At 48.3% G+C, this 27231-nt stretch overlaps 1 protein-coding gene across 1 annotated transcript in view; it reads left to right on the plus strand.

Moving 5' to 3' along the window:
- LOC147425881 (ubiquitin-conjugating enzyme E2-23 kDa-like) overlaps positions 1 to 27231 on the plus strand; it is a 97625-nt gene that overhangs the window by 51204 nt on the left and 19190 nt on the right. The gene's annotated exons all lie outside the window — the stretch shown is intronic.

Raw genomic sequence — 27231 nt, forward strand, 5'->3', positions numbered from 1 at the left:
GTATGTGTGCACTTAAGTGTTAATTCCCGTCGCAGGTTTCCTTTGCACGTTCTCTGTGTGTGTGTGTGTGTCTAAAGTAAAGAATTTCGGGTGAAAGCCAAAGCCTACCGCCCCACGGGCCGGTTTCAAGGTTCCGTTGCGGGGACCTCAATCACTTTTCTCTCAAAGAGTGAGCCTCGGTTGTTTTGGGTAAAGACACAGAGTGTAGGAACACGGGATAACACCATGGCCGACAAAGGGAAGGGCATTATGGAAGAGTGTTACTCTTCACAGGACAGACAGGAAATTCTGCATGTTCGCCCTGCCAAAAAGTGGTAAAAAAAGGGCTGATTTTCTGCTACGTTTTTAGGGTTTGCAAGTATGAACCAAGATGAGATAGGGAGAGGTCTCACGGTGGTAAATTGGCCACTAGATCTCCTGCGGGAGTGATCTGGGTCTGCCAAGTGGCACGCTGCTCGCCGATTCTCTGAGGCGATTGCTTGGATTCTTTGACGCATTGGTAAATTATCTTGAAATTTGAGCTTACTTGGTCGTGGGTGGTACGTCGCAGTATTGTGGAATTATGCTCGTTTGCAGAGGCAAGAGCCTCTTGCACATGTAAAAAGTCAAGGGACAGGTTGTAAAGATGCTACCTGGTGAAGTTCAAGAACTATCCACCTATGGATGGAAAGTGGATGGAAGAGCATGAACTGTCAGAGTGACCAAATGTATTGTAGCTTTACCTTGAGATCTTTGGGTTACAGCCTACTTATGCCCCAACCCAACACATGCAAAGGAGGGGTAATGATAGAGCTAGCACATCATATGTACATATGAATTCAGTGTAATAGATGGAAATGACAAAAGTATGAAGGTCTCATTAAGTCATTTGTATCTATGTGTTACGACCTTTCTTGCGGAGACATGCGATGATGCAAGAGTGCTAACAACACAAGATCATCAGTGGCATGTATTTATGGTATGCAATCGAGGACGTTTGCGATTTCAAGAGGAAGCCCAATTTGGGGAAATTGCATGCATGATGCCAAGTGGCATTTTTTGGCCAATTTACCAAGTTTGGGAGAAGAGAACTCGTAATTGACTTTTTGGAGTAGTTTTGGAGGCTGATAACTCTGATTTTCAACCATTTCTCTCCATTTTTGAGCTTCCTATGACTTTACTTAGGACCAAGGAGCTTATTTTCAGCATTGGAAGGCATCAGATGCTTGTTTACATGGCTGTTTTGCTTTTCAGTGATACGCAGGTTTTAGCAGCCATGGAGATCTTCCCCTTTTTGAATCTATTTGTTCACAGATGCATTACTGGTCAACCGCGCGCTTGATTTATGCTTGGGGGATGCTTCATTGAGAACCTGTCACAGGTTAAGAGCTATGGAGTGCTTTCTTTCCCTCTCATGTACAGTGTGGTGCTAGGATTGATGCCCTGCACACTACACACTGCTCTCTCTCTCCCCTACGTGCATTTATGTGATGCCCCACAAGAGGGCTCTTCATTTGATTGATGTACAGTTGTGTGGTTTAATGCTTTTGTGCTAAGGCAAGAGCCTCCTTGAGAAATCCAGAACATACCTGGTCATCAAACTCCTCATCGATCAGTTGAATCGAGAGCTCGCTGTTGCTGTTCCCCCCCCCAGCGCTGCCCGCCAGCCCTCGCTACCCCCCCCCCCCCCCGCTGCCCTACTTGCCCTCGCGCCTCCCTTGCTCGTCCGCGCGCTGCCCCTCCTGTTGCAACCGCTCGTGCCTCCATCCCCTCCTCCCCCCTTCGCCCCCGCCCGCTGCTGCCAGCGCTCCCGCCACTGCCGCCCCCGCCCCCGCCCGTTGCTGCCAGCGCTCCCGCCATAGCCGCCCCTGCACCAGTCATAGCCGCCCCCGCAATCCCCCCCCCCCCCACCGCCCGCCTGCTTTCTTTCCTCCCGATAGCTTCCTGCAAGTCAGCTCCTACAACACTGAGTCTTTTTTGGGGCAGTGCTCTGCGCGCCAAGTTGCAGAATCCTCCCGCCGCCCTCTTCTTACTCCACAGCAGTAGACACAGATGGAGGCTCCAGCTTCGCCACAGAGGGACTCGCTCGAAGCCCCCTCGCCCCGTCTCTGTCTATGGCTGCGGGCTAGCCCTGGCAGGCTGGGGCTGAGGCTGTGGTGTAGGTCGAGGCCTCCTCCGTGGACAGGCCTTCGCTAGATGGCCTATCTGTCGACAAATGAAGCACTGGTTCGGGAGGCCCGAATACTCCACACTGTCTAAACCAACCCCCACTCACTCGAGGCAAAAGAATAACCTTCGGGAGCGTGTGGGTTATCTCTGACCAAAACTCGAACTGAGGGATGCTAGCCGCCTTGGTAGCTACTGATGCTGCCGTACGAGGTGTCTCCAGGACAGTCCCAATGGCTGAGCCGATCCTAGATAGAAGTAGTAAGTACTCCCTCCGTAAACCCGGAAAGCAGACCGAGATGGGGATGTCTGCCTCCTCTACTAGAACATCCAAAGCCGGGTCAAAACCATGTCTCCACTGTCAAAAGTGGGTACGTGCTGCTCGGATGGTCAGTGGACTCATGGCGATGACCTTGGACACCATCTCGGAGGTCTCAAACTCGATCTGATAGTAACCCCGTCCGAGAATTTGTACATCCAAGATCTTGCCCACCTCTGCAAGAAGGCGGGCCTGGAGAAGGTCACGCAGCTCTCCTCTGCTAGGTCGGGTGCCGAGAATCTTGCAGATGACCGAAGTCGCCTGCAATCGCTCTACCTCTGCGGCAAGGCTCACTTGCTCTGTCGGGGAAAGAGCAAGTCGAATGGTGGGCTCAGCGGTACAGAGCCACCCTCCGAGCCTGGGTCTCCAGCGGAGGAGGGATTGCAGCAGGCCCGTGGTAGACGACGACAGGGGCTACAGTGTCAGCCTGGCACTCAGATTGGCCCTCAGGCACCTACTTAGCAGCACGGGGAACCGCTTTGGTCCTCTTGAGTAGGAGGAGTTCCCTGCTCCAGTCCCCACCCTAGCTTCACCCTCGACAGCCTCTCCCCCCCAGAGTTCCCCCCCTCTTCCTCATCCTCCCCCCCGCCTTCTACTCCCGTCACCTCTTCACCTCGCCCCTCTACCTCTGTCGCCCCCTCCCGCCCCTCTTCTCCACCGCTTCCCCCAGCTCCTTCTCCCCCCCCTCCTACTCCAGTTCCACAGTCGACCCAGGGGGCAGGGCCTTCTCCTGCGGCTAGGAGATCTCTTGGCAGCGCCTTTGCCACGAGTCGCCTAGCGAGAGAGGGTCAGCCTTTCTTACGGCCCCCTCTGCAGGTACAGACATCTTCCCTTGGAGCTATCCCTCGTGGTCTGACGAGCATTGCCATCCAGCACCGTTGGGACTTCTTCGACTACGGCTTTACGCGTTTTTTGGGCGATCCCTCAACAGACCATGAGGCAGCCTGCTTCAGGGTCCATGCTCTGTTCCTTGCCGCTAGGGGGACAGAGGCCTTGGACTCAGCAGTTGGTTTCTCCTTCCCCCTTTGCGGCAGGGCCGAGACAGAGTGGACTCTCGGATCAGTGTTGGGATGGTTGCATACACAGGTCCTAGAGTTCTCTCACCACATGGGAGAACTAGGAGTTACAGACATGCTACAGACTTTGTGGCCATTGGCCAAGTTTCCGGTGACAACCCCAGACTTAGCAGGATGTAGGCACATTGTGGTTTACTTCTTTGCTGATACGCAGTGTTTGCCATGCTATGTATACATTCATGAGGACTCCTGGACAGAGGAGGTTGCTTTACGCACTGCTCGCTCTGCTTGGGCTTGGGCTTGGGCTAGGCACTCACTGCAATCACGTCTATCTAGAGGACGCTCGGATGCGGATTACTCCCCATCCAAGCCAACCTCGAAGATAGCCCGTCTAGCTGCTGCGGCAGCATCTGTTCTCTCTCGCTCCCCATGAGGATCGTCTCATGGAACGTGCAGGGACTAGGTGGGCCCCAGTTTCAGCGTCAGCGGGGCCGATCGCGTCAAGAGCTTCAGCGTTGCCTTGTGGGAGGAGAGATTGATCTCCTTATGCTTCAGGAGCACCATTTGTGTGAGAGCCGCATTCGGCGATGTGGTCAGCTTTTGCGTGGACGATATGATACTTTTTGGTAGCTGCTTTTGGGCCTGGAGGCATCCAAGGTGGGGTATGTATGACTATTGCGGACTCATTGCAGCAGGCCATTGTGGGCAGAGGGATTATTGTGCCAGGCAGGTCTCAGTGGATTACTATGCAGGTTCAGGGTGGCCTTGTGGGTTTCCTGAACATCTATGCGCCCAATGTGGCGAGTGCTCGTGCAGAGTTTTGGTCACAGATTGTTGAGTCTCTGCCGTAGGCAGATCATTGGTGCATAGGAGGGGATTTCAACATGTTGGAAGACCCTTCTGACAAGATTGGTGGCAGCCATGCTACTGTGCATGGAGTCAAGTTGGCAGCTTGGGAGAGGTTTTGTATGACTCTAAGGGTCTCGGATACATCGCAGCACTCTGGTTTTGTGAGGCCCCCAGACAGTCTTGCCTTCTCTCGATCGGACCGCAGAGTGGGAGGAGTGAATCTATCGCGGATAGATCGCTTCTACACTAGTGACCACTTCAGTGACTTGGGAGGATCAGTGGGAATCCTAGCAGGGACCTCCTTCTCAGACCAAGCACCAGTGATCCTCACAGTGGCAGACAGGCAAGGGAGTGGGAGCACGATGCTTCGCATCCCAGAGAGGGTCTTGTTGGACTCAGCACTTAGAGAGAGGGTAGAAGCTCTCTGGACAGAGGGCATGGACAGACAGGATTCTCCTGCTGACAGAGTGGCCTCAGGCCTAGCTTAAATTAGCCATTTTTTTCTTCAGGAGTCTCTGGCTTGCCGGGCTGTAGCGAGATAGATGGAGCAGCGTCTCAGACGGGGCATTGCTTCATTACAGAGGATGCAGGAGCAGCATCCAGATAGTCCTTGGTTGGAGGAGCAGTTACAGCAGGCTCGATAGGAGCTTGCTAGCACAGAGGAGAGGCGACATGAGTTTGCTTTCCATCGACAGGCATCTCAGTGGACTCAGGTGGGTGACAGAGTGACTGGTGCTTTCTTTGAGACAGTGGGACCTTGGCACTCGCATGCCAAGGTCAGTCAGTTGAGGAGGCCCGACGGGTCAGTTGCTTGTGAGCCCGAGGATATGCGTGCGGTTGCTACTGACTTCTACTGTGAGTTACTGTCTGCAGAGCCCCAGTCAGAGTGACAGGATACATGCAGGGAGCAGGTTTGGGCACAGATGCCTTGTCTTGTGACCGAGGAGATGCATCAGAGGCTAGAGATGCTCCTTCAGCTTGAGGAGCTGCACACGGCGCTTAGGACCCTCCCCCGTGGTAGCTGTCCAGGTGAGGATGAGTTGACTCCCAACTTTTTCTTGGAGTACTGGGACCTGCTTGGCCCAGATCTCTGTAGTGCTTTTCAGTACATTTTGCACACAGGAATCATGCTTGACAGCATGAGTGAGGGCCTGATCTACCTCATTTCCAAGGAGGGTGGCTCCTTGGATGAGATTCGACAGTGGCGCCCCATCACCATCCTCAACTCAGCCTACAAAATTCTTGCCAAGGCTCTGAGTTTGAGGATTCAGCCACTTTTAGAGAGCCTTATACATGGGACTCAGACAGTTTTGTCAAGGAACGCAGTATCCTTGACAACATCTTTACCTTTTGGGAGGCTTCTGCCTTGGCACGGCTCCGTGGTGAGGACCTCGTGATTCTTCTTCTCGATTTTGAGAAGGCATACGACAGAGTTAACTGGGACTTTCTAGAGGGCACTCTACGTAGGATGGGCTTCTCAGATGCTTGGATCAGAGGGGTGTCAACCTTGTACAGATAGACTCACAGTCAGGTACTTTTGGTAGGAGGTAGAGGTAATCTCTTCATGCTTACACGCTCGGTCAGACAGGGCTGTCCTCTTGCCCCCTTTCTCAGATAGCCCGAGCCAAGGTGGCTTGGCAGGTCATCACGCTTCCTTGTTCTCAGGGAGGGCTTGGGATCATTGATTCAACACAGCAGAGCAATGCCCTTCTTGGGAAGTTCATCGTCAGAGGACTTCTTCCAGGTGAGGAGCCCTGAAAGGAGTTCTTGCTACAGCGGCTGCGTGCCAAGGTGCCTCAGTCAAGAGGCCCTTGGCAACCTTCGACCAGATGGATCTTTACAGAGATGCGCAGAGTTGGTTTGCGCAGGAGACTGGAGGACCGCTTTGTTGTGAGTTTGCTTCGATCTTGAGAGCTCTTACGGCGTGGTCTGGAGCAGAGACAGCCGACGTGCACGGAGGAGCGCCTACGACAGCCCCTCGTCTGGAACCCCATGGTTAGCACTCAGAGAGGCCACTTGGTTGGTAGTCGGCCTCATGTTTCCTGGGGTCCCATGGCAGCAGGTCTAGCGCGCTCTCTAGGTGACTGGCTAGAGTTCACAGGTTTGTCAGAGGAGGTGCAGGGGCTCCAGCTTATAGGGCATGAGAGGGGTGCAGAGCATGTGTCAGGACATCTCAGAGTCAGTTCCAGCTGAGTGGATCACGCCTCTCAATCCAGTAGCACCCCGGTGGATGGGAGCCTTCCCACGACTGGAGGTTCTCATCTCAGTCAGGGCCTGCTCAGAGTCTGTCCCGGCCTTGTTCTTCGAGCTTCAGGGTGGGGGACGACTACAGCGAGTTGCAGTAGAGGCCCCGCAGGTAGCAGAGTGCTATTTTCAGAGGATCCGAGTAGTGGGCATCTGTGGGAGGACTTGCGTCATAGACCTTGACCCAACAGCTCTTGAGATTGGACATTGGAGGCTATGGGCTTGGGAGTACTGTCCACTGGCACGAGTACAGTGGGATCTTGGTGAGTGGCTATGGAGGGACCCCTTCTCTTCTGCAGACCACCCAGGAGTCCCGTTCTTTCAGTACACTGTTCGACTGGGACGCCATATACTAGCAGCACAGAGAGAGGCCGGCCCCGTTGCAGCACGTCATTGGCAGGAGGAGGGTCTCACAGTCGAGTTCGTGGCAGCCTTTTGGGAGAGGTTGTGGGACTCCAGACAGCCAAGGCGAGTCACCTTGTTTCAGTGGCTGGTTGCACACAGAGCTACAGCAGTAGGGAGCTGGCTAGTGCATAGTGGTCTCTCGGCCGCATATGCAGCTTGTGACCATTTGGTGGAGAGTGAGCGTCACTGTCTTTGGGACTGTCCCTCGGCCCAGCAGGTGTGGCTACGAGTTCTTCGGCTGATGCCTGCTTTCTCCACGGCTCAATAGTACACTTGGGGTGCAGGGGCTTGGTCCACCCTCACGGGCCCGGCACTTCTGTTTGAGCTATCTTCCACCAGTAGGATGATAGTGATGCAGGGGGGGCGACCTACACTCCAGCCTGCTACAGAGCTTACTCCACAGGAGTGGTGCAGTGAGAGAGAGGAGTGTTGGGAGCTCATCAGTGGCCTGACACTTTGGTTCATCTGGCGGGCCCGCTGTTTCCGCATCTTTGAGGCTCGCCCTGTGCCACCAGCAGAGACTGTTCGTGACTTTTGGCTAGAGCTTATCCATACTCTCAGAGGACAGCTTGAGGGACTACAGGGCAGCTCCGACCGCATGCGGGAGCGCCGCGAGGCTTTCCTTCGACTCTGGCACCCTGGGCCTTTCTACACCATAGTCCAGCCTCCAGGGTGTGCTCAGATGGCACTACCGTCCACCTGTGTGGCTCTCCCCTCCTCCCATCTCTTGATTTAGCCTCATTGTATATATGCTGTTTTTTCATTGGGAAAGTCTCCCCATCATGTTTATTTTAGCCCTCTCTTGCAGAGGTGGTTGTAGCCCCATGGGCAGTTTTCATTAACTAATAGAAGGATCTTTTTCTCGGAAAAAAAAAAAAGAGCCTCCTTGAGCAGGAACAGGGGTAGCTAATTGCTACTTCAAAGCAGGCACCGGCGAGGGTCATAACCTCACCGTACAGGTGCGTTTTCAACGTTGTGTATACGCTATAAATTGACTATTTTTCAGCCATACGGACACCAGAACCCTTGGGAATCGTGCCCCACTGGCAGCGGATAGCTAGGGGACTGTTTGAGGCTGAAAACAAGGCAAAAACTAGTAAATACAGTGAGCTGAATTTACTGTTTTTGGGCTGGAATCAGAGGGTATACCCGAGTGGAAGTGAGTTCTAGCAAGGGAATTGGTTTCGCGCAAGTTTTGGGGTTGTTATGTTACCGAAATTTAGCCAAATCAGGTAGTATCTAGAGGGATACAGGTAAAGGATTCCTAGGACTCTACTTTGTTATTTACCCTCTAAAAGAACAAAGAAATACCGAAAGGGGCACCAATTTTGGGGCCTACAGGCTGTCGGCGTCTGCTCGGAGCATTCTAGCTTCCGAGTCGTGTGTGTGCTTAAGTGTTAATTCCCGTCGCAGGTTTACTTTGCACGTTCTCTCTGTGTGTGTCTAAAGTAAAGAATTTCGGGTGAAAGCCAAAGGAAACGGCCCAACGGGCCGGTTTCAATCTACACACACCACTACATTGGTGGTCTCAAGAGATGTATGTCGATCACATTGCTACCTCGACCATACCTACTCTTAAACCTAAACACTTGTAGATGAAGCGATATGGCTACTCCCATGCATGCACCAAGAAAGCTATGTGATGAGCAAACAAGAATGCTACCTGTTCCTTCCTACTACTACGCACAAACAAGGACATCACCGTTCACTCAAAAAGCACCACACAATGATTAAGCATTCAAACGATTAAGCAAACTTGATTAACTACTTCAAATACACTTGCACAAAGTAAAAGAGAGAGGAAAAAAATTGGCTCTACTCAAAATCTCAACCATCATCCATACAGGAGCAAGAGAGCAAAAGAATACAAGAGAGTAGCTCTTTGGAGTGGATGAGGAAGCTATGGAAGCTCCTTGGCATTCACAAAATAAGCTTTATGTGATTAGCTCTCCAAATGGAGTCCACCACTATGCCCAAAATAGCATGCAAGGCTTGACCTCACAACCTCCCCGCACTAAACTTGGGTGTGCGCGCCGTAGCCAACTAGCCAAACCCACTAGCTTGTCGATGGAGGTGAGCTCTGCAGAAATTGAGCTTTTTGTAGCAGTGACCAAGAGGCAATATTACAGACCTCCCCAACTGTGAGAGGTCGAAAAACATAGCTCAAATTTCTTGAAGTAGAACGCTCCCATGCCACCTCCTACCATACAGAGAGGGGTCACCTTACAGTAGGTTGGGGAGATTAGGGGCCATAGACGTCCAAGTGTGCCTGGGACATAGAGTGCCACAACTACATCAGAGGGAGATCCAGACATGCTATGACAGAGCTTGAGAGGAGCAACGGGCCCGCTTTGCCGACCCGAGTGCCATACTACGTGGGCTCTTCATCTCCACACCCGCCCATGCATTATGTACTCATGGTCACCATAAGACATGTTTCGATTGTTAGACTTACACCACTTTGCCGCTTCACAGGTCTAGGGCAGGCATGTATGGCTAGTATGTCTCCGGGCTAGCCAACCATAGTCTAGGTTGTACCTGGTCCGATCGCCCGAGTTTGGGGCTGGCCGCCCACATATATTTCCATATATCATTTTTCTGTTGGGTCATGGGGATTTTTATCAGGCTTTGCCCTACCTCCCCTTGGGCACCTATTTATGGAGCAGTGGGATACCCACGTCCACATCTCTCATCTCACAGAGATCACACATCTGATTGTAATGAGGGTCTTCTGCTCATGGTAGTCATGGGGGGCTGATCGCCCCCTCTTCACCATCTCTGGCGTTTGTCAGCTAGCGTGTCACAAGACGGGCACCAGGTGCCAATAGAAAAGAACAGACTGAACAGACTTTTAGCACTTCAATAACAACTCAACTGAGAGAGAGAGAGAGAGAGAGAGAGAGAGAGAGAGAGAGAGAGACGACACCCAACACGGAGTGGCGGAATTCCACCCCAGAGAGTATTTGCCCCAAACCTTGGCGCCCCTTTCGGTATTTCTTTATATTGCATCAACACAATACAAGCTGGTACTCCAGACTTTGCACCTTCTCCAAGAAGCATGCTAGAGAATGAGCCCTTAGCACATATTTAAAGGCCCTTGGCCTATGAAAAGCAGTCTACATGAAAAGCCTTCAAACTTAAAATCTCTTGGTCCAAAAGCAATGCCAAAAAAGCTGTCAGCATAATTTACGGAAATCCATACGCCTGTCACATCATCAGCTAGCGCAAAACGCGGAAATCCATACAGCTTGCCACATCATCAACCAACGCAATTTTTGGAAATCTGCCACGTCATCAGCAGCTACGCAATTTCTTGTGCGTGTGTGTGTGGGTCCTGCTTTATTTCCTTTTATGTCACTTGGGGCCCTATCGAACGGGTCCCCATAAGTTGGTAGGACTTCTTCTTCTGTTACTTGTTCTTCTTAGGGTTTAGGCCCCTCGGTCGGCATGTGCAAGTTGGCGCCATTCTTCAGGACTTTGACATGTCAGCAGTTTGTGACATCTCCTTAACAAAAAGAGCAAATTGATTGTCCCTCAGAAATTTTTTTGAGCTAAATTGAGTTGTTTTGCAGATATGTTGTAATCACGGACGATTACTCTCTTTCAAGAAGGGGAGATGTCACAAACTGCTGACGTGTCAAATTCCTGAAGAATGAGCCAACTTGTAGATGCCGGCCGAGGGGCCTAAACCCCAAGAAGAACAAGTAACAGAAGAAGAAGTCCTATCAACTTATGAAGACCTCGTCCGATGGGGCCCCAAGTGACCCCAAAAGGAAGTAAAGCAGGACCCACACACACACACACACACAAGAAATTGCGTAGCTACTAATGACGTGGCAAATTTTTGAAAATTGCGCTGGCTGATGATGTGGCAAGCTGTATGGATTTTCGCGTTTTGCGCTAGCGGATGATGTGGCAGGTTGTACGGATTTCTTTAAATTACGCTGGCAGCTTTTTGGCATTGCTTTTGGACCAGGAGCTTTTGAGTTTGAAGGCTTTTCATGTAAACTGCTTTTCATAGGCCAAGGGCCTTTAAATATGTGCTAAGGGCTCATTCTCTGGCATGCTTCTTGGAGAAGGTGCAGAGTCTCGAGTACCGGCTTGTACTGTGCTGATGCAATATAAAGAAATACCGAAAGGGGCACCAAGGTTTGGGGCCTGGGGTGGAATTGCGCCACTCCGTGTCGCGTGTCGTCTCTCTCTCTCTCTCTCTCTCTCTCTCTCTCTCTCTCTCTCTCTCTCTCTCTCTCTCTCTCTCTCTCTCTCTCTCTCTCTCTCTCTCTCTCAGTTCAGTTGTTATTGAAGTGCTAAAAGTCTGTTCAGTCTGTTCTTTTCTATTGGCACGTGGTGCCCGTCTTGTGACACAGCGATCAGCAAAAGCCAAGCAAGCGACGGCATCTAGAGAAGTTTCTGTCTCGGGAATCCCCAATTTTCACCTGTGTTTTTACTTCCTCCATTGGCGATCACCTGTTGGCTGCTAGCGCTACCATTTCTGGACATCTTTGTTGCGGAAAACCCCTCCAGATCCATTTGTGTTTTTGACCTTCATCTTCGTTTTTGGGTTTTCAGCCCATTTTCAGCGGTTTTATTGGTCACTTTGTGTCGTTGACACCTTCCACAAGTTGCTGGGCACCTAGGGTACCCAACAAGTCTTTGTTTTTTCAGCAAACAAAAGGTTTATGGTGCCTGAAAGTGCAGCAAAAGTGGGCTGCAAATTGACCTGCGTTTTTGCAGCAGGAGGGTAGCGCTCAGCTTCTGAACCCCGGATCTCGCCACCACCTACCCGGCCTTGGCATCCGGTGCCTTGCCGGCGTGTATCCTCTTCATCTTCTTCAGATTTCAGCCATTACCCCTTGTTGTTTTCTCTGTATTCAGCCCATCTGGGGCAGTGACAGCGATTCACCACTCCTCCCTACACCCTCTGCACCGCTCCGGACCCTGCCGGGAGCGTACGAGCACGCTGAAAATCGCTGGACAGCAGCGTTTTCATCACCTCGCAGTCGCGTTTTTGGGTGGATAGCAGCCACATGGTTTGTGTTTTTTCACTAAGGATGAAGTTACCTCCTGCCAGGACACCATCCGGCGGTGATCTGTGTGGTCTCTCAGTGACTGCTGCAGTACACGGTATCTTCGACATTGTCTTGATCATCTATGGGCGTAAGATCCTTGGGAGATCCATTCATTCCAGCCATCATTCGGCGGTTGCACACTCCAGAGGGGGTGGTGACTTTTGGTTTGCTATGGATACACCTATGCACTCATCAGAGGAGTTTACACAAGATATGGCCATGCTCATGGCATATGGGATTCCGACATTCCCAGAGAAGACACCACCATCTTGGGTGGACAGACACTTACCACTTGACCTTGACACATTAGATCACTTGCTTACACAGGAGTTCGGGCCATGAGTAACAACAACAATACTCCCCCCGTAAATAACCACAAGGGTTCAGGCCATGAGTAAAAACATCACTTTTCAATCATTCAATACTCCCCCCACAAATAACCATAAGGGTCCGGGGCATGAGTATGAACAAGCATTCTCAAACATCATTTCTCACCCTCCACCTGGGAGTAAAATCACCAATCATTGAAACTAGTATTAAAATCAGAGTCAAACATTTCAAATCGGCACCAAGACAGGTTCAAAATAGATACCACAAATTTCAAACAAAGTTTCAAACAATACTTTCTCAAACAAAGCTCAAAAGTATCTAACTATAAAACAACTAGAGAGTCCATTTAGGTTTTGTTCGGACAACCGAACTTTGAGGACGATTGGCTTGCCCTTCTGCATCACGGTGATGGTTCGGTTTCTAACTTGGAGAGTTGCATCATTCTTGTCATGCCAAGGCATGCCTAATAGAACGTCACAATTGCCCGACTTCATAATGCGGAAATCTGCTTTTCCATTATAATCTTGGATAGTCACTGGAAGAGCACCAATGAGTGGTACCACTTTCTGAGTTTGCCCGGTGGCTAGCTTAGCTTCAATTTCTCCACCCTCTGCATCATAATCAAAGTCCATCTACTTCAAGAATTTTGGATGGATGAAGTTCTCTATAGCTCCTGGGTCAAAGAAAATTAGGGCTTTTAAATCGTTGACTTTGCCATATGCTCGGCACAATGCATTTGTACTTTCAAGGCGTATGCCATGGATGTCAGGTACTAATCCAATGGCCGGTTTAGATCGTTTGACTGGAGATGGTCCTGGGTTTTTGTCGACCGTCGACGCGGGAGTCGGCTCCGCAGGTCTGTTAGTGCGTTGGGGACAACCAAAATAGTTATGTCCAGTTTGAAAGCATCTAAAACATCGGCCTTCTTGTAGTAAGGTGTCTCGTTGTTGAGGTGTCAAACGAGGCCTTTGTGATTGACTTTCACGAGACTCTCGAGAATTTGTTCTTTGTTGGCGAGAGTTGTGGCTAGTGACCGGAGGTTCTTCTGTGCTAACCTCTAGCTTTCCCTTCATCATTTTGTAGCCAACCGCGGCATGGTCCATAAGCTCTTGCATGGTAGAGACTTTCTTGGAGAGACAATATTCCTGCAATGGTGATGGTAGTCCAATGGTGTAGCGCTCACACTGGTCCGCCAAGGAAATGAACTTAAAGAAGGACACCGGAAGGTACACGTCGAGAAACCTCTGGTTATAGTCGTCCATGGTTTCGGTGGCAAGCATTTTCAAGTTGCCCCACTTTGCCAAAATCCGGACTTCAAACATAGAAGTCATGTAACTGTGTGCAAAAATTGTCTTGAAAGCTTGCCAGGTCCTTGGAGCATGCAGTTGTGTCGCGATTGAACTCCACCATTGCATAGCATTATCTTTAAGAAATCTCGCTGTTCCGAAAAATCTTGGATTCTTTTGTATAGTTCCCCAAAGCATAGTTGTTGTCGAATTGTTGTAGGAACTGCAATGCTTTGTTCCGATCTTTCTCCCTGGAAAAAGTGAAAAATTTGACTGTTGTACTGCCATCCTTGAAATCTTTGGGTTGGTTAGGCGCATATCCCGAGTATGGATAATAAGGGTATTCATATGGGCTCCAACCATTGTAGCCTGGTGGCGGTGGTGGTGGTGGAGGTGGGGGCAATGGCGGTGGCAAAGGCGGTTGCATTGGATCAGAGTCAGATGGCTGCACCATATTCCTGAAGACTCCCCCCAATCGGAACAGACGGCTGAGAAGGTTGCCGGTTGGAAGCTCTCGTACTTCTGGTGCCGGAGGAGGAGGTATCTCCTGGGGCATCATTAGAGGAGGTAACATGTGGTTCAAAAATTGTTGAAAACTTTGCAGCATCAAAAGATTTTGTTGAGGATGCCGCGAAAGAATGTCGTGAAGCTCGTCGAGCAGAAACTGCAAATATTCTGATGAATCCATGAATGCACAAAGCGATGAAGACGGGAGCGCGCCCGATGCGCGATGAAGTAAGGGTGGGAGTGACTAATGGGTCCGGGGTCGGCCCCGAAGATATTTCAAATAAAATTCCAGTAGACTTTTGGAAGCGCCGGTTTGCTCTGTCTGCTCTTTGGTAAAGCTCGTCGAGCAGAAACTGCAAATATTCTGTTGAATCCATGAACGACAAAGAAATGAAGACGGGAGCGCGCCCGATGCGCGATGAAGTAAGGGTGGGAGTGACTAATGGGTCCGGGGTTGGCTCCGAAGATATTTCAAATAAAATTCCAGTAGACTTTTGGAAGCGCCGGTTTGCTCTGTCTGCTCTTTGGTAGGACCGATATGCTTTCAGAAAAGCACACGCCTGATGCTCTAATACCACTGTAACAAGACAGGCACCACGTGCCAATATAAAAGAACAGATTGAACAGAATTTTAGCACTTCAATAACAACTGAACTGAAAGAGAGAGACGGCACACGACACGGAGTGGCGGAATTCCACCCCAGAGAGTATTGACCCCAAACCTTGGCGCCCCTTTGGGTATTTCTTTATATTGCATCATCAAAGTACAAGCCGATACTCGAGACTCTGCACCTTCTCCAAGAAGCATGCCAGAGAATGAGCCCTTAGCACATATTTATAGCCCCTTGGCCTATGAAAAGCAATTTATATGAAAAGCCTTCAAACCCAAAAGCTTTTGGTTCAAAAGCAATGCCAAAAAGCTGTCAGCGTAAATCACGGAATTCCGTACAACTGCCACGTTAGCACTGTCAGTGCGTTTTGCGGAAATCTGCCACGTTAGCACTGTCAGCATAAAATCCGAAAACTACCATGTCATCACCTGCTACACATGTGTGCGGGTCCTGTCACAAGACGGGCACCACGTGCCAATAGAAAAGAACAGACTGAACAAACTTTTAGCACTTCAATAACGCGAGAGAGAGAGAGAGAGAGAGAGAGAGAGAGAGAGAGAGAGAGAGACAACACGTGACATGGAGTGGCGGAATTCCACCCCAGAGAGTATTTGAAACCGGCGTGTTCAATCCAAAAAGGGCGGTAGACTTCACTTTAAACCTTGATTTAGCTTTCACCCATTTAATTTGTCGTCCACTTTACCTGTACTTTCAAGAAACAACAAAGGGGAGAGGGATACAGGCTGCTAGAATGCACCTGTATGAGTAGACCGACACCAGATTGGCCCCTAACTTAGGCGCCCCTTTCGGTATTTCTTTATTGTTCAAAAGAGGGAATGAACGCTGTGGATCCCTACAAGCTGCCCCGCACACACTTGGCTGAATTTCAACTGTTCCGGCCCGATTTCGGCAGCATAACTATACTAGGACCCTTCACAGTCAGTATTCCCACGCATTGACTGACTTTCCCGACGCATACGGGCACTTTGCAAAACCTGGCGAGAATCTGCAGCACGCTGAATTCTCTGTTTTCAGCCCCGAAAATGCGCCAGATCACCTGTACAGCATTCCCCTCGCGTCCCCGAACCTCCTGGGGGTATTAGGGTCCGTTTAGGGCCAAAACCCTAAACCTGCAAAAATACACAGCAGGCTGTAATTTACTGTTTCGGGCTCCGTTTCGCGTGCCGGTCACATCCGTAGCAAGTCCTCGAGCTCCCGCACTTGTAGGGCTACTTGCCCTTTGAATCGGACGAGATTTCGAGCGTGAAACCTCTCCGAATCACCTGTACCTGCGGGGGATTAGCCGCTAGCTAATCCAGTACTTGTGCAAGAGGCTCTTGCCTCGACAATCGCGCATGAACCCACACAACTGTACATTGGTCAAATGAAAAGCCCACTATAGGGGCATAACATACTGCCATAGAGGAGAGAGAGGGCAGTGCGTAGCATGCAGGGCATCACTCCTGGCACCGCACTGTACATAGGAGGGAAAGCAAGCACTCCATAGCTCTTAACCTGTGACAAAATCTGAAAATGAGCCTCTCCCAGCTTAAAATTCAGCGCCCCCTTCTCTTGCATGAGGAAAGTGCACCAGAAGGTGCCACTTGGCACATTTATAAGCATTTTCCCGTTTCGGGGTTGCCGCCTAAAAATCTCCCAACCGGTTGCCCAGTTGACTTCACGGCAGAGTAAGAAAATGTTCCCTTTGTCATTCCGGAGGTAATGACGCCAACACATTTTCAGGTCAACAAAATAGCAGTTCCCTAAATTTTAGGAGATACTGCCATTGTATCTTTCTAGGTCATCCGACCCTCTTTGTACACTGCGGCCACATCCAGAACTGAAATGTAGCCTCTGTAGCAAAGGATTCCACTTTGGCTAGTCAATGACCCCACTTAGCTAACCATAGTCCTTGTCCAACCTTAGTGCTCTCTTGCCCTCAGGCCTGGACTCCCTCTGGACAGTTCCACACTAGCTATGGAATGCAGGGCAGTTAGATTTTCCGAGGGGTGTTTCCAAAAAGTTAAAGTAAATAGATAATAAGAAAGAAATCAACAAAAAGGATAAATAGTAGTCACACGCTGGTGACATACCCCTTCTTGAAATCTCAAACGTCCTCGTTTGCATCTATGTCGTACATGCTCCTAGTCAACACTGATGTATTCAACACCTATCGACACATGTACGACACATACATGCTCATTGTCAACCCTGGTGTATTCAACACCTCGTCGACACATGTATTGCCTGCGTGTGAACCCTGTCCCAATGACATAGTGGTAGCTTCGCACTGTGCCATTGCTTTGAGTCGCTAACTTTCCAATGACAAAATGGTAGCTGCACATTTTGCCAATGTCTTATAGTACACGTTGGATCCCGTAACACTTTCGAGCATACCCAAACCAACAGTTTAAGAATGCAGTTACACATGTACTCTTTAATAGAAGCAGCTGCTGTATCCTTGACAAAGTGACAAGAAATACTCACTTCTATAGCACTAACCAAACTTTTGGACATTCCATAAGATCAATTGCCAAACTGACAATCTGTACAGCTCTAACATTCATGTAACAGGTATTTCATTTGAGCTGACTTTAAATACCATGTACATCATTTCTTTCAAAATCCATTGTCACACTGACAATCCATGTAGCTTTGAAACTCAAGGGGTCAAGGTAGGTTGCAAATCGAAGGCTTCCACGTAAAGTGATAACATAGTTGGTGACTCTGCAAGTTCACCTTCTTCCATCCACTTAGCATAGTTTCTGAACTTTACCAAGTAACGCCTAGCAACCTTGCCTTTCACTTTCCTTTCCTTATGTGCCAAAATCTGTTCCGGGACCAAGATCTCGTCAAGTTCCTCAACTTCCGGCTGATCTTCAGCTGGTATATCTTCTGGCACATCACCCACATAGGGTCTGAGAAGACTCACATGAAACGCATTGTGAATCTTCCAACTGTCAGGCAATTTCAGCCTATATGCAACATCACTGATTATGTCGCACACTTGAAAAGGCCCATAGTAACGCATGCTGAGCTTTGGAAATAGTCTTTCCTTGCCCTTCATCTTCTTTAACCTTGCCTTTTCAAAGCGTAAAAGCACCCAATCACCAAGTGAATATACCACTTCACGACGGTGACGATCAGCTGCTTTCTTTTGTTTTGCCTGAGTCTTTTCTAAGGCCACTTTGACCTTCTTGTACATTTCATCCATGTCCTGAACATACTTATCTGCTTCAAATATCTTGTCCTTTGTATGCAGTATGGGAGGAACTTTCTTGCCACCTTCAACTATCTCAAAAGGTGCCTTGCCAGTTGATGAATGCACTGTATTATCGTATGCATACTCCACCAATGGCAAATACTGCTCTCACTTTCCTTTATGCTCTGACACATAGCACTTCAGCAGATCTAGGACAGTAGAATTTGCCTCTTCTAACTGCCCATCTGTTTGAGGATGAAATGATGAAGAGAATTTGAGCGTTGTGCCCATATTCTCAAACAAGGCTCTCCAGAACAAACTTGTCATGCGTGGATCACGGTCGCTAACAATCGACTGTGGCATGCCATGATACTTGAAAATATTGCTCATAAACAAGCATGCCATCTGATCTGGCTTTATCTTCTTTCTGACAGGAATAAAATGAGCCTGTTTGCTGAATCTGCAAATGATGGTCCAAATACCATCGTTTTCTGTCTGCGTTCTCGGAAGATCAAAGATAAAATCCATAGCAATACTTTCCCATGGTTTATCTAGAATAGGTAGTGGTTGCAATAACCCTGGTGCCTTTTGCCTGTCAAACTTGACCTTCTGGCAAATTAGGCATTCTCGCACAAAGGCATCCACATCCCTTCTCAATGTATGCCAATAGAAGAATGTCTCAACCGCTTTAACTGTAGCATCGATACCACGATGCCCTGCATACGGTGGGACATGACTCTCTTCCATAACTTTGCGTCGCAATGGCTTTGTGACACACAATCTGCCATGCATCATCATGAACCCATCTTTGAGAAGATAGTGTTCATGACGTTGTCAATCCATTAGCTGCTCGAAGACCCTTGCAAAATCTTCATCATTTGCATATTGTTCCCTCATATCATCAAGTTCATGATGATAAGGAATTGACACAGCTGAAATTTGTGGCTTCCTTGACAAGGCATCAGCCACAACGTTCTTCTTGCCTTCCACATGCACAATCTGAAAATGGAACATGGACAAAATATTTGCCCATCGCATATGCTTCTCAGATAACTTTGTTTGTGTCAAGAAGTATCGCAAGGTCTGATGGTCCGTTTGGACAACGAAATCTGCACCTAGCAGGTAGTGTTTCCAACTTAAGAGCGCATGAATCACAGCCAGTAACTCTTTCTCATAGACCTGCATGGTCATCTCTGGCCCTTGCAAAATTCTGCTCTCATAGGCTACTACCCTGCCATCTTGCATTAGCACTGCACCAATGCTACTACCGCAGGCATCACACTGGACCACAAATGACTTCCTAAGATCTGGCAACACAATGACTGGATCTGAAGTCATCTTTTCCTTTAATAGATTAAAAGCTGAAATCTCTTTCTGTGTCCATCTAAAGGTGACTACCTTCTTTTGAAGAGCATGTAAAGGTGAAGCAATCTCAGCGAAATTTCGGATAAACCTTCTGTAATAGGAGCATAGTCCCAAGAAACTTCGGACATCGTGCACCGTCTTCAAATCTGGCCATGACTTGATCGCTTCAACTTTTGCAGGATCCATTCTGACACCATCCTTTGAGACAATGTGTCCCAGAAAGTGAATCTCTTCCAGAAAAAACTCACTTTTCTTTGCATTGATGAGCAACCTATGACTACGTAGCTCTTCGAACACAATGGCCAAGTGATGCCTATGCTCCTCTTCATTCTTTGAGTAGACTATCATGTCATCAAAGAATGTACCAACAAACTGCTGGTGTGGACGGAAAATTCTGTCCATCATCCTATTGAATGTAGCAGGAGCATTTGTGAGACCAAAGGGCATCACTAAAAATTCGTAAAGGCCAAACGTCGTTCTAAAAGCAGTCTTGTGCACATCCTCTGATCTAATGCGGATCTGATGGTACCCACTCTTTAGATCTATCCTACTAAACATAGATGCTCCTTCTAATTTGTCCATAATATCATCAATTCTAGGTATAGGGAACCTATTCTTGATGGTATTCTTGTTCAGTGCACGGTAGTCTATGCACATACGCCATGAGCCATCCTTTTTCTGCACCAACAACACTGGAGAACAGAATGGAGATGAACTGGGCTGAATCAGCCCCTTTTCTAACAACTCCTGTACTTGGCCCATTATCTCTTTCTGCTGAGCTGCACTAACCCGGTACGGAGGCTTATTTGGTGGGCTACTCCCTGGCACCAAATCTATCGCATGGTCCTCGGGTCTCTCTGGCGGTAATTGAGACGGTAATGGATCGGAAAAACAGTCACTATACTGTTGTAAAAACATTGACCTTTCTTTATCTAGCACAGATAAATTTGATTCATCACAATCTGACACTTCACGTGCAAAAACCAAGTACGCAGAAAGATGCTTTTTCATTACAGAAGTAATAGCAGAAGCTGATACAGTGGGAGTAGACTCCCCTTTAAGCTTTACATCCAGAATGTGAGTCTTTCCCCTGCTCTGTATAGTGATCTTTTTGTTGTAGGCATCCATGATTCTCTGTACACGAAACAACCAAGGAATACCTAACAACACATCACATTCGTCCAGTGGCATGATGTAAAATTCTTTAGCATCTACATAGGACTAGATATGTAGGCGCAACTTTCCAATGATGGGTGTCACAGCCTCTGTATGGCTAGGACATGCCAAACCTGCCTCTGCTGTATACACCATCTCTTCAGGTCTGATTCCCAACTTTGAAGCCAATTCTGGGGAAATGAAGTTGGCTTTGGCACCTGGATCAAAGAGGATAAGCACTGTTTGATCCCTGACCTTTCCCCATGCTTTGCAAAGCTCACTTGCATCTGAATTTCACTTGTCGCCCACCATATCTGGCACTAGACCAGCCATGGGCTTCTTTCCTTTCTTGTCTTCCTTGTCATCAGAATCAGCTGACCTTTTCTTTGTAGGACAATTGTAAGCAATGTGGGCTGTTCACATATAAAGCATTTGTTCTCTGTCCTCAGGACCTTCTTTTTCTCTTCTAACTTGCGAGGAAAACGTCTTTTCCATTTCTTTGTTGGTCCCTTTTATTCAGCCGTAGCTTTATCTTTCCCTACGTTGGCTGACTCCTGAGTCCCTTTAGGAGCCTCATTGGGAACGTGCTTCTTGGCTGAATTTTTCTTGCTTGATCCTGCCTTGACGCCAGTGTTAAATTCACAATCTTCTCCCTTGAGCAAACCATTGCCAGTGTTTGCTACCTCGATGAGCTGCGTCAAAGTAGTGACTTTGGTCTTCGTGCAGGACTTTCTCAATCCTTTGGGTAGGCCACAACAGTATTTTTCAATCTGTTCTGTCAATGGCACAAACCTATAGGAAGTTAGTGGAAGTAGAGCTTTCCAAAACTTCCGATTGTAGTCATCCAGATTCTTGCAAGTAGCAGCATTAAGCTGGTGCCATTCTGTCATGACATCTGCTTCGAAATCATCAGATAACCATGCTGCTGCAAAAATCTGCTTGAAGTAAATCCATGTGGACGGAGCTTGCCCTTGAAGCAATAAAGTTGTCCACCATTGTCCCGCATTCCTTGTCAAGAAAGTGGTTGCCTTGCGGACCTTTGAAGCCTCTGTAAAGTTTCCCCCTGCATAGGCCTTGTCAAACTGCTGAAGGAATGAGAGAGCCTTCTTCCTGTCGTCAAACCCTATAAAGGTCATGAATGTCACACCTTTTCCACCTTCTTTGTACGGAGTTGGCCTCTCCAGTGGCGTTAAATTGTCATATGAAAGTGACTGAACCATGGGAACACTGTTAGGGTTCATTTGTGTTCCCTGACCGCAATTAAGTTGACATGGAAATGCCATATTTGGCTGCTGATTTGTAATTCCAGCCATACCAAAATTTGCCTGTGGCATCCGAAATTGGCCCTGAGTGCTCTGAAATCCTGGTAGCATGCCCGTGACACCATACATGGGGTTAGGCATCATCGTTTGAGCACCCCCAAACACTGTTCCTGGCGTGTAAAACTGATTTCTAGGTGCATGACCAGCCATGCTCTGGAATACCGATCCACCTCCAAAATAGCCAGGGTGTACTGAAGGTGGTGGGAAGACTTGTTGCATAGCCTGTAGGTTGCTTCCCTACCCATTAGAACCAGCTATAGGCTGCTGAAAGGTGGCGGGCTGAACTGGTACAGCTTGAAAGACTAGCATCTCAGCCACCTGTTCTTGCACCTTAGGCACAGGTTGTGGAGACTGCATGTTCTCCGTCAAGTGTACAGGTGTTTCCATTGACTGTGCAGTATGAATCACCTGTGCTTGAGCCTTAACACGCTTTTGAATATGATCAAGTGACCCAACTTGCTGAGACGGAACAGGAGGTTGCAGAAAGGCTAAAAACCTCGGATTCTGCATTACTTGTGTGAACATAGCCACAGCAGTAGCCAATTGGATCCTGAATATATCATCATCCATCTGTGATGGTCTTGAGGACTCACCCACTTCATGTGTCTGTTGACCCTGTGAAGAGGAAACCTCTTCAGTCACATCATCTGGTCTGTCAGCCATAATTACAATTCCTTGTGTCTGTTCTATGATCCCCTGTGTCTTCAAGCCCGAACTGACCAAGGCTCACTTCTATGGGAAAAAGTGATTTAATCCCGTCGATGGAACAATGAAACCGGCGTGTTCAATCCAAAAAGGGCGGTAGACTTCACTTTAAACCTTGATTTAGCTTTCACCCATTTAATTTGTCGTCCACTTTACCTGTACTTTCAAGACACAACAAAGGGGGGAGGGATACAGGCTGCTAGAATGCACCTGTATGAGTAGACCGACACCAGATTGGCCCCTAACTTAGGCGCCCCTTTCGGTATTTCTTTATTGTTCAAAAGAGGGAATGAACGCTGTGGATCCCTACAAGCTGCCCCGCACACACTTGGCTGAATTTCAACTGTTCCGGCCCGATTTCGGCAGCATAACTATACTAGGACCCTTCACAGTCAGTATTCCCACGCATTGACTGACTTTCCCGACGCATACGGGCACTTTGCAAAACCTGGCGAGAATCTGCAGCACGCTGAATTCTCTGTTTTCAGCCCCGAAAATGCACCAGATCACCTGTACAGCATTCCCCTCGCGTCCCCGAACCTCCTGGGGGTATTAGGGTCCGTTTAGGGCCAAAACCCTAAACCTGCAAAAATACACAGCAGGCTGTAATTTACTGTTTCGGGCTCCGTTTCGCGTGCCGTTCGCATCCGTAGCAAGTCCTCGAGCTCCCGCACCTGTAGGGCTACTTGCCCTTTGAATCGGACGAGATTTCGAGCGTGAAACCTCTCCGAATCACCTGTACCTGCGGGGGATTAGCCGCTAGCTAATCCGGTACCTGTGCAAGAGGCTCTTGCCTCGGCAATCGCGCATGAACCCACACAATTGTACATTGGTCAAATGAAAAGCCCACTAGAGGGGCATAACATACTGCCATAGAGGAGAGAGAGGGCAGTGCGTAGCGTGCAAGGCATCACTCCTGGCATCGCACTGTACATAGGAGGGAAAGCAAGCACTCCATAGCTCTTAACCTGTGACAAAATCTGAAAATGAGCCTCTCCCAGCTTAAAATTCAGCGCCCCCTTCTCTTGCATAAGGAAAGTGCACCAGAAGGTGCCACTTGGCACATTTATAAGCATTTTCCCGTTTCGGGGTTGCCGCCTAAAAATCTCCCAACCGGTTGCCCAGTTGACTTCACGGCAGAGTAAGAAAATGTTCCCTTTGTCATTCCGGAGGTAATGACGCCAACACATTTTCAGGTCCCAAAATAGCAGTTCCCTAAATTTTAGGAGATACTGCCATTGTATCTTTCTAGATCATCCGACCCTCTTTGTACACTGCGGCCACATCCAGAACTGAAATGTAGCCTCTGTAGCAAAGGATTCCACTTTGGCTAGTCAATGACCCCACTTAGCTAACCATAGTCCTTGTCCAACCTTAGTGCTCTCTTGCCCTCAGGCCTGGACTCCCTCTGGACAGTTCCACACTAACTATGCAATGCAGGGCAGTTAGATTTCCCAAGGGGTGTTTCCAAAAAGTGAAAGTAAATAGATAATAAGAAAGAAATCAACAAAAAGGATAAATAGTAGTCACACGTTGGTGACAGTATTGGCCCCAAACCTTGGCACCCCTATCGGTATTTCTTTATATTGCATCAACACAGTACAAGGTGGAACTCCAGACTCTGCACCTTCTCCAGGAAGCATGCCAGAGAATGAACCCTAACCTCAATATTTAAGGTAAATACAATAAAAAGCCTTCAAACTCAAAAGCATCTGGTCCAAAAGCAAAGCCAAAAAGCTGCCAGCGTAAATCACGGAAATCTGTACAACTGCCACGTCATCATGGCAATGCAATTTTTGAAAATCTGCCACGTCATCAGTTTTTGCGTGTGTGCGGGTCCTGCTTTATTTTAATCCTTTATGTCACTTGGGGCCCCATCGAACGGGGTCCCCATAAGTTGGTAGGACTTCTTCTATTACTTGCTCTTCTTAGGGTTAGGCCCCTCGGCCGACATCTGTAAGTTGGCTCCATTCTGTAGGCTTTGACGCGTCAACAGTTTGTTACATCTCCCCTTCTTGAAAGAGAGTAATTGTCCGCGATTACAGCATATCTGCAAAACAACTCAAGTTAGCTCAAAAATTTCCGAGGGTCATTCCGAGGGACATTCCGTTTGCTCGTTTTTTTTGCTAAGGAGTTAGCCTCTCCTCTTTGCTCTTTTGATCAAGGTGTTAGCTTCTCCTTTCGGCTGTTTTGATCAAGGAGTTAGCTTTTGCTTTTTGCTCTTTTGATCAAGGAGTTAGCTTCTCCTTTCGTCCAGATCGGAACTCTTGATATTCCGGCATAGTAAAATTAGCCATCACACCCAGACCGTACTGATCTTCCACGGGTGTCTTGATGCACTAACATTACATACCCAGGCAATCTCATCCAATTAGGAATATTCAGTAATTGGCAATCACAATGCAACACAAATGCTCACATATGCATGTTACAAGACATAGAAACATAAAGTCGCCGATGAACACTCCTCCCGCATAACCTAACAAGGTCCGGGCCGAGAGATATAGAGTCCTTTTACAACCAAACGCCCCCCAGACCGCATCCTGCGTCGTTTGGAGGTGCTAAGAGTAACCACTGCTCAGACTTCTTAATACTCCTCCCGCATAACCATCCAGATCCGGGCCGGGAGTCACAACAACAATTATTTTACAAGCATGCAACCAAACGCTCCCGAGGCATTGGCTTGCGTCGTTCGGAGATTTTCAAACATACAACGAAACACTCCCCAGGCATCGGCCTCCGTCGTTCCGAGGTTCAAACAATACCAAAATAGTATTTCTCTCTTCTCCACCCGGGAGTAAAATCACCAATCATTGAAACCGGTATTAAAACCAGAGTCAAACAATTCAAACCGGCACCAAGAGAGGTTTAAAACAAATACCATCCATTTCAAACAAATTCCAAACAGGATCACCAAACAAGTTCTCAAACAGATTTCAAACTTAAAAAGCAATCTCGACATCAATTGAGCTCGAAAAGTCGACTGACTTTCCATCCTGAAACCTGCATAAAAAAATTAGGGTTAGGTTCCTTCCATAAGGTCGTAGACAACCACAACATGGTCCATCAGCTCTTGGACAGACAGTGTTCGTCTGGCAGCGATGGTAGTCCCAAGACTTAACAATCGCACGAACCTCCAAGGTTATCAATTCAAGAAGAGACATCTACTGAGAGATGTCGAGAAATTTCAAGATATAATCTGCTAGGGTTTCCATGGCAAGCATTTCAGGATACCCCACTCTGCCAGAAGTTGCACTCCGAAGGAAGATGCGAGAAACCATATAACTTCGGGCAAAATAATTTTCTTGAAAGCTTGTCAAGTCCTTGGAGTATGCTGCTTGGCAGTTGTAGACATCAACATCTGCATGGCACTGCCTATGAGAAAAACAGTGACTTGAAACAAATCTGGATCCTTCTCTTGCAAGTGATCTTAATTGGCTTATGCCTTGTAAGACATGAGCGGTGAAGACGGAAGCGCGCCCGATGCGCGATGAAGTAAGGGAGAGAGAGAGAGACGACACGCAACACGGAGTGGTGGAATTCCACCCCAAAGAGTATTGGCCCCAAACCTTGGCCTAAAAAGGGTCCTGCTTTATTCTAATCCTATATGTCACTTGGGGCCCCATCGGACGGGGTCCCCATAAGTTGGTAGGACTTCTTCTTCTGTTACTTAGGGTTTAGCCCCTCGGCCGGCATCTACAAGTTGGCTCCATTCTTCAGAGCTTTGACACGTCAGCAGTTTGTGACACCAAACCCCCCCCCCCCCCTCTTTCCTCTTACATGTATCACCCCCTATATCCCCTAACTCCGTGACAGTATTTTGTTTATTTTGTACCCTTTTCCCTATCATGGATACACAGAGGACATCCACACCTAATTTGTCTCATAGGCCGATTTCAGCCTCCAGTAGACATAAAATCATAACTCACTCTCTCTCTCTCTCTCTCTCTCTCTCTCTCTCTCTCTCTCTTTCTTTGTGTGTGTGTGTGTGTGTGTGTGTGTGTGTGTGTGTGTGTGTGAGTGAGAGGAGCAGAACAAGGCTACCGCCTCTGCTCAAGGGATTTGAGAAGGCCTGAAGAGTTGCCATGGGTTTGGAGATTGGGTTGAGATTCTAAATGCTTGAGGGTTTCAACTCTCGGGTTTCTGGGTAGGGAGCAATTATTCTGAGTTATGTCAAGATCACATGTTAGAACGAAGTGTGGGAATCAAGCCCTTCCACCCCTGGCTGCTACCCTCCCACTTCATAACCACCTAGTCCTCTCTAGTCTGGCTTCGGATGGTTAATATTTTCAGCTTTTTCTGATTGTTCTTATTGCGATACTCTATGCGTTATGTGACATTGTGCACGAAGATGCATTCAAATCAGGTGATCATCTATGGAAAACCTCAAAATAATCTGCAAAGGTTCTGACGTTTATACATGAGAAGGTTACTGTATTGTTGCTTTGCATAAGGTACATGCCACTTTTAATTAGGAAGCTGTCTGTTTTGTTGTATTGTGCCCAATTGTTCAATTGGCTTTTTCAAAGGAGGAGAAAACTGAATGTCTTCAAAAGAGCACCACCCACCAACATTGCCCAGTCAGCATGTCATGTGGCAGGTGCCACATGGCAGCCAGTAAGCAGGAAATCACAAAAAAGCAGTACCAGTGAAAGCGCTAGTGGGAATGCAGCATGACACAGCATAAAAGAGAAGGTAGAG

The sequence above is a fragment of the Adiantum capillus-veneris genome, chromosome 24, assembly GCF_014529385.1.
Source record: "Adiantum capillus-veneris isolate H3 chromosome 24, ASM1452938v2, whole genome shotgun sequence".
Classification (NCBI taxonomy): domain Eukaryota; kingdom Viridiplantae; phylum Streptophyta; class Polypodiopsida; order Polypodiales; family Pteridaceae; genus Adiantum; species Adiantum capillus-veneris.